The sequence below is a fragment of the Triticum dicoccoides genome, chromosome 3B (assembly GCF_002162155.2).
Source record: "Triticum dicoccoides isolate Atlit2015 ecotype Zavitan chromosome 3B, WEW_v2.0, whole genome shotgun sequence".
NCBI lineage: Eukaryota > Viridiplantae > Streptophyta > Magnoliopsida > Poales > Poaceae > Triticum > Triticum dicoccoides.
The window spans coordinates 319,882,856-319,890,545 of record NC_041385.1 but is presented as its reverse complement, the minus strand read 5'-3'; the positions used below and the strand labels follow the sequence as shown (position 1 = coordinate 319,890,545).

At 43.1% G+C, this 7,690-nt stretch overlaps 1 non-coding gene across 1 annotated transcript; it reads left to right on the top strand.

Annotated features, from left to right (window-relative positions):
- The first annotated feature begins 649 nt into the window (after window positions 1-649).
- On the top strand, window positions 650-723 carry TRNAW-CCA. Its single transcript has one exon. It is a non-coding gene; the product is annotated as a tRNA-Trp (tRNA).
- Window positions 724-7,690: the final 6,967 nt, after the last annotated feature.

Sequence of the window (7,690 nt, the reverse complement as noted above, 5' to 3'; positions counted from 1 at the left end):
TGTACGTACGTGGCCGTAATTACTTTCTTGCACCCTGGCTGTACATACATGTACACGATATAGACGGGACTGCGCGACATGATGGGTCCATGCCTCTACTACGACACACGCCCTTCCTTACTCGGCCACGGTTCATCGCTGCAGCCTGTAGACAGACCGATCGACCAGTATGTACGTACACATTCACGACCAGACAAACAACCCTATGTACGGTTCGACCGAGTGGGTCCCAGCTGTCAAGGAGGTAAGGAGGCACTTCCTTGCGTGCGAATATATAGCTAGTGGGTCCCAGCTATCAAGGGGAGAATCATATGTTTTGCCCGTAATATGGACGCACTTCCTAGTGTGCGAAGATGTAGCTGGTGGATCCCAGTAGTCAAGGGGGAAATGTTTTTTTGTGAAATACGATGGCCCGTCCGGTGGGTCCCTGTCTTTCCCTATTCCATCATAGCTTGGTAGAGCGTTTGTTTTGGGTACAAAATGTTAGAGGTTCAAATCCTATCATCCCTACCTATTACTTCTTTCTTCTTTATAGGCAATAGCGACGAGATAAATAAAAGTAAAGTGGGTAGAACTTGAATTTGTGGAGACTATACGTACGTGAGATGCATTAGGAATAGAAAAATATTTTCTTTTTGAATGAATGAAAGCGCTCTTAGTTCAGTTCGGTAGAACGCGGGTCTCCAAAACCCGATGTCGTAGGTTCAAATCCTACAGACCGTGATTCCATCTATCTTATGTTGAAGCAGAGTAAAATAACTTAACAAAATTGAATTGTAACATCAATTTCAATTTGACCTCCTCTCTGGTCTGGAGGAGGTCAATAAAAAAAGAGACTCAATCAAAGATCCAACTGATCCCCACGCCTGTATTGCAAATACGCAGTCATGAATAATCCCGCTAAAGTAATAGGAATTAGGCCTAAGACGATTCCAAATGGAAAAACTTCAATCATTTCGATTTGTTCGATGGGATAAAAAAGAGGTACAATCTATCCCTAAATAGTACTCTAAATTATCCACAAATCTCAATGACCAAGAAAAGAATTCCTAATTAGTCTGGAAAAGAGTCGTAGAATGCCAGGAATCCCAAAGAAAGATTTTTGTTTTCTGAATTTTAATTATTCAGTCAGTTCGAATAAGGTGTATCTTGTTCAATCCAATAAATATAGTTGGGGTTATAGTTAAAGCAACCAGTAGAAAACCAAAATAACTAGTTAAAGTAAGCATGAAAGAGTTAAATTCCATTTATTTTTTTACTACACTATATGAAAGAGTTTACTCCGCATACATTTACCTAAGTTATGGAAAATTCATAATTCATCAGTTATTTAAGATAATACTAAAAGACAAGATAGACTAAGATACAGAAGTGTAAAAGAAAGTGGATTCATCAGATGATACATGAGTATATAATTCTGAATCAAGAGATTTGTTGTGGAATTTGTTAGTTGAGTAAAGTAATAATATTAAGAATTAGATCATCTAACCCCATTGAATGGAAAAATGAAGTTCGATTTTCAAGGAAATTTTTGAATAAGAGATAAATAAACAATTGAATTTTAAAAAAAACTTCTTTCTATTTTGGATAATTTCTTTTTCAATAGGACCCTCTTTTTGGAGTGAATGATCGAATATTCCCCTATTCCTTCTTATTTAACTAATTGTATTCCATATGGAATAAGAGGAGAACAGAAGCATTCCACGACCTGCCAAGGGGCTGTTAAAAAAAAGAAAGCTCTTCCTTGAATTTACTTTATTTTTATTCCTAATTCGAACTCCAACCAAAGTAGATTCGAAGACGAGTCACTTCAATTATCCTTTTAAGTTCTATTCTATCTTCTGTCTCTCCATGGATAGTAAACTTCCGATGGAAGTCGTTCCATGACCACATTGACCATGCTGCGCCGAGAGCACCAAGGTGGTGGACAACGGCGAGGCCTAGGAAGGGGACGTCATGGAGCCAGGGAAGATGCGGTAGTTGATGCCCACACGGAGAGGAGTATGAGGGTTGAATGGTTCGGCTACGGTGTGAGGCTACGGTGTGAGAATAACATGGTTGTGGGTGAGTAGAGGGATGTCCTGGCCAGAGGTTGGAGTAGAGTGGGGCGGTGAGGCCTGCATGGCAGTAGAGCCGGTCACGGGAGGCAGGAGCAAGCGGCACGTCCGACGCTGATTTGGGTGACTAGAGCAAGAAGACCAGAGGTTGAAGAAGCACTATAGTCATTGGATGGACATCGTACGGTCACTGGAGCTAGAATCGTTCATATTGACTAAGTTGACAAAGCCCTCCGTCCGCGTCAACTTAGTAGGCCCACAAGTCAGCCTCCCACTATGGTGGGTCCCAGCTAGCAGGGGGAGTATTCATTTTTTTGCGTAATAAGGAGGCACTTCCTTGCGTGAGAAGATATAGCTGGTGGTGTACGAGCTGTCAGCGGGAGGATTTTTTTCATGAAATACGGAGGCCCATCCGGTGGGTCCCCACTGTCAGGTGGAAGAATAATTATTTTGCGCGTAATAAGGAGGCACTTCCTTGCATGCGGCCGTGGACCCACCTGTTAGCCTCTCCATGTACAGTCCTCTTCCAATGGATCTTTTTCATTAACCATGTTGACCATGCCGCGCCGAGAGCACCATGGCGGTGGACGACGGGGAGGCCTAGGAAGGGAACAACCTGGAGCCAGGGAAGACTCGACAGTGGTATCCCACGTGGTGGGGTGCACGAGGGTTTACCTATTCGACTGTCGTCGCTGGAAATTAATAGGATGTGCGGGTGAGTAGAGGAATGTCCTGGAGAGTGATGGAGTAAGGTGGAGTGGTGCGGCCTGTGCGGCAGCACAGGCTGGCACGGGAGGCAAGAGCAGGCAGTCCCACCGGCGATGGTTTGGGCTGCTGGAGCAACAAGATCAAATATTGAAGAAGCAGCACGGCTGTTGGATTAACATCTCGTGGTCAGCATTGCTAGATTCATTTGTGGACTAAGATGAGAAATCCTTTCGTACACGTCAACCTAGTAGACCAACAAGTCAGCCTCCAAATCTGTACCAAACAGCATACAAGCCGAAATTTCTAGCTAGATTCAAATAAATTTAAAAACTAAACACACCTTAGTTTAAATCCAATGAAATGTTACCCGCACAAAAAAAATGAAATTTAAAATATCAAAATCCGAAAGAAAAATGTATTATGCAACTAATTGTCAGTTTGCTGTATTTTTTCATTTTATAGCCCATTTCTTATTACTTATAGACCATTTTCCGGGCATGCCCAATGCATCCCTCCTTGTGTTAAAAGATTTCCGGCCCAGCAGGGCATGGAAAAGCAAGTAGGCCTACATTGGTTATTCGGCAAAAAACAAAAATAGTAGGGCTAGCCATTTTCAGAAAGAAAAAAACTGGGTTGGTCATGTGGTAAACATATGAAATAAAATCCTGGGCTAGACGGGCCACAGCTCCCGCACAACCCAGTTGATACCCTTCTCTGTCTCGGAAAAAAATTAATTTAGGCGCTGCTGGGTCCCGGATGTCAAGAAACCATCAAGAGGAACCCTTGCAGGCGGAACCGAACGTCTAAGACTTGAACCGGGAGGTGGAGGCTCAACTTGATGTAGAGCGGGTGGATGTCGTTGCCATTGAGGCCCTCCTGCAGGCGGAACCGGACATCCTGGACTTGAACCGGGCGGTGCTCGCCTCCGTGCAAAGAACCCGCATGCTCCGCCTGAATGAGTAGCTGGAGGCCGAGGACAACCATGATGCGGAGACAAACATCGGCAGCTACAGCTGCTTCGCGCCGGCAGCCAAACACGACAAGGCCGTCTCATTCCGCGAGCTATGATAATTTTTCTTTATATTGTTGTTTTTAGGGATGTTTTGCTGTGTAAAAACATATTTTTATGAAAGTCTCCTGACTTTCATGATTTGGGTCAGTCGACCATTTCAGGTGGATGGATGAATATCCTACGTCTCCTAACCCTTCTTCCTCACCTCTTCTTCTTCCCCAACAGACCATCGGACGGGCTGCACGGATCTTCCCCAACATGCGGTTGGATAAACATACTATATGAACAAAATTAAGTGTCAGCGATAGGATGGTTGATTTTGGTTTGATCACATGTGGTAGCACATGTTAGTGAGGGTGCATTCCCTTGTTTGGTTTTGCGGCCTGCACGAGCGACTATGTGAGGGTGCGGTGCGACCGTGATAGCCTTGCGCAAGTGTAGCTCCTTTTCATTTTGAAAACTTTAGGCAAGCTTGACAAAAATGTGTGATGGAGTATGGCAACGCAAGCCCTAGACCCAAATGGGATACAAGTATGTACGTAGGAGTACTACTTGTGTTAAAAAAGAAACGCGGGGTTTTCCTTCACGGGATTGATTTATACAAATCCTCATTCGACGTGTCAATAAATGCGTATTTTTTTCTCCAATGCCCAAAGAGCTAACCATCTCACTCCCCATCACTTGATTAGTGTATTGCCATGCAAACCAACCTTCTCACTTCCGCATGCATGCAAGGGTATATTAATGTCCTTGGCTGCTAGTATGAGGCAAACCCCATCAATTTTGCCTTGATTAGTGTTAGTGGCCTCTGCAAAAAGTAATTTTGATATACTGGCCTTGTGTACAAAAAAATGTAGTAACTATTTGACTTCCTTCCCCATTTTTTGTGAAGTGACTTCCTTCCCCATTGCGGTGACGTCGACGATATCTCAAACATTGCTGATTGGTGAAGTGTGTTTGACGGAGAACCCCATTGAGGGAGACCATGATAATTCATTCGCAAGTGCCGCCTGCATGCCGAGACAACCGCCTTATTTGCATCCAGGAAGTTCGTTGAACCAAAGGACGTGTAAATGTACTAGTACTACACAATAGCGTCACCCGTCCAGCTTAGTGCGGTAAGGTAGTTTATCGAAGAAGACGATGGAGAAGTGGAGTTAGCGAAGAGTGGAATGATGGTTGCTTCATCCATGCTTTGTGATTTGACACCTCACTGCTTTGTGATTTCTGATAGAAGGGACAGGGGAGTAGACTCTATGCTCTATACCGTACATGCGTCCAAACACGGGAGAAAGAGGAGAGAGGTTGCATTTTTTTATTCCTTCAATCATTCAATTATAGGGACCTTTGGTTCCATGTTTTTGGATTTAGAAGCACCGTCCACAATGGTTCCTATCGATGCCAAAAGCTATTTTCACATTTGGCTACACATTATGGATGCCCTTAACCGTACCACTTGGTTTTGCTCCTGTGTGCTATCTATACAAATCTCAATATATTTATCTAAAAAATTATAGTATCAAGATTAGTAAAAAGGAGGTGATTTTGCCGTGCGGATGGCGGGGGAAGTTTCCTATTTTTAGAGAACATTGGCCTGGCGGTTTGCTAACATCTGGTCCCATGTGTCAGTGCTTTACCAAGCTGATCTGCATCCCACATGAGGCACAACAATGACAGAAGCAACATGTGGTTGACTTGAAGAAGATGAGGGAGAAGCAGATTCAACAATGAGTGAAATGATGGTTACTTCATCCCTCCAACTTCTTTTTTTAGCATTATTACTTCGTCCCTCCAACTTAACCACAGGAAAGGTGCAACTTTGTGATTTGATGCCTCATTGCTCATTACTATGCTGGCTCCATGACTAGGGTCTTCACCCCTGCTGCTCTACATTGTTATTTTAGTATGGCATGTGGACCCGGTTGCTTGATCTCCCACATGTTGGCGAAAGGGACTAGAACATTTATGAAAGAGAGCGCTCCACTCTTACGACGGAGGAGTACACGACACGGCGGCCCAGTGAACTGTTACTTGTACTGTAGTACTACTATAGTTTTGCTGTTCGCACGACCCATCGATACAAACTCGATTAAACAGGCAAGGGCGGAATTTTTCCTGCACGGTAGATGATACTAGCCATACATTTCAAAGGCAATTTTAATGTATGCAAATTTAATAATTAAGTAACAATATGAGATCTAGTAAACTAAAAACACATACAATTTATTCTGTTAGATTGTAGTAGTATTGTTCTGTTGCATAGTTATCAGATGTAACATGCGAGAACATGTACATATGTACTTTTGGAGGGCCTACAGATAGAAATTGGGCATAAAGTGGATTCAAATATTTGTATTCGTCTTCATAGCATTTGTAACTCATATCTATAGTTTGTATAGTAGACGTGAATGCTTGTTCGCTCTTACGAAACCAGTACAACAATAATGGGGTGGCATGCGTCAATTTAGGCACTGTCACATTGGCCTACTCGGCTCCATAGAGAGAGCGAGAGAAGATATAAATACATGGGCGGTTAGTGTATTTCAAGCGAAATGTGTAATAAGGTTGTCTGTTATCAGAATACGCTCATTACGGTCACTATATACGTTTTGCGGTGATTATACGGTCACTTGCTCATCGTTCAGCATCGGATTGCACTCTGTTGACCGGCCAAATAGTCCATGTGGCACTATGTTGACTAGTTAAATTGACCATGTTCCTTGTGGGTCCCACCAGTCAGTTCGCATAGGAAAAAGGTCAGATAAACACAAATTTACACAGGCGCGACAAGACTCCAACCCGTGCGCGGGAACCACCTAGTTGTGTATGTGTCTGTGAGGGCCTGATGTTTGCGCATGCACGTGTAGGTTGAGCACTTGAGCATGAGAGTGTGTGTTGGTCATGTGGTGTGTGCATGCATGCGTGCCTGTGTGCGTGTAAGTGTTGCATGTGTGCATGGCTATGTGTGTACGTGTGAGTGTTGCGTGTATGTGTGGTTGTGTGTGTTCGTGTGAGTGTTGCGTGCATGCAGTTCGTGTGCATGCGTGCGTGTGTGTATAATCACCACACCAGCTCCTATGTATTTAAACAGATGGCTCAACATACCAATACAAGGCCACCTTGTCTGTTGTGCTCGTAGTCATGACTTCGAACGACCGTCCAATATTTTATTATTATTTGTTTTCATTCTTATACACACTGACAGGTGAGCCCAATGGTAGTGAGATAATGTGATGCAACACTATAGGTGCCACGTCAAGCGTTTAACTAGTCAACTAGTCTTGTCTTGAGAAAATACAGAGAGTCACGGTGAGCCCGTGACTGTATAATAACCACAAAGCATAAATGGTGACCGTAATGAGTGAATTCTGAAGTCCAATGTACGTATCAAGCTTTCGCTTCAAATAAAATGATTGTCATTGTATATTGCGCGAGAGAAAGGTGAAACATGCATGAATGTGCTAGAGGCGTACTTTTAGAGGACCTAGAGATCGTTTGTGTGCGTACATGAAAGGGGCATAGACGGGATGTATGCGATGGAGAGAGAGAGATGCTCTTCGTTTCTCTTTATTATGAATAACTTTGTATATAGTATAAAAATATAAAAAATCACAGTGCGGAATAAATATCATTGGGTGCATCATGCAATGCAAATTAACGTTCATACTCCTCCATATAACTTTGTAATGTTGTACATATGTAGAAATTCTAAAATAATTTTTTGTCCACACTTTGTGTGGTTCTATTCAAAAGGAATGTTGTCGCGAAATAAAGGTGAAGAGAGGGATTTTTAGATCTGTGGGGTACGTGATGTAACATGTGTAAATGTGTAGTTGATGTATTTGGCAGGGCCTAGAGAGGTATGTGTATGTATTACATATTCGAGAGAGGAATGGATAGAGGGATCGGTGGG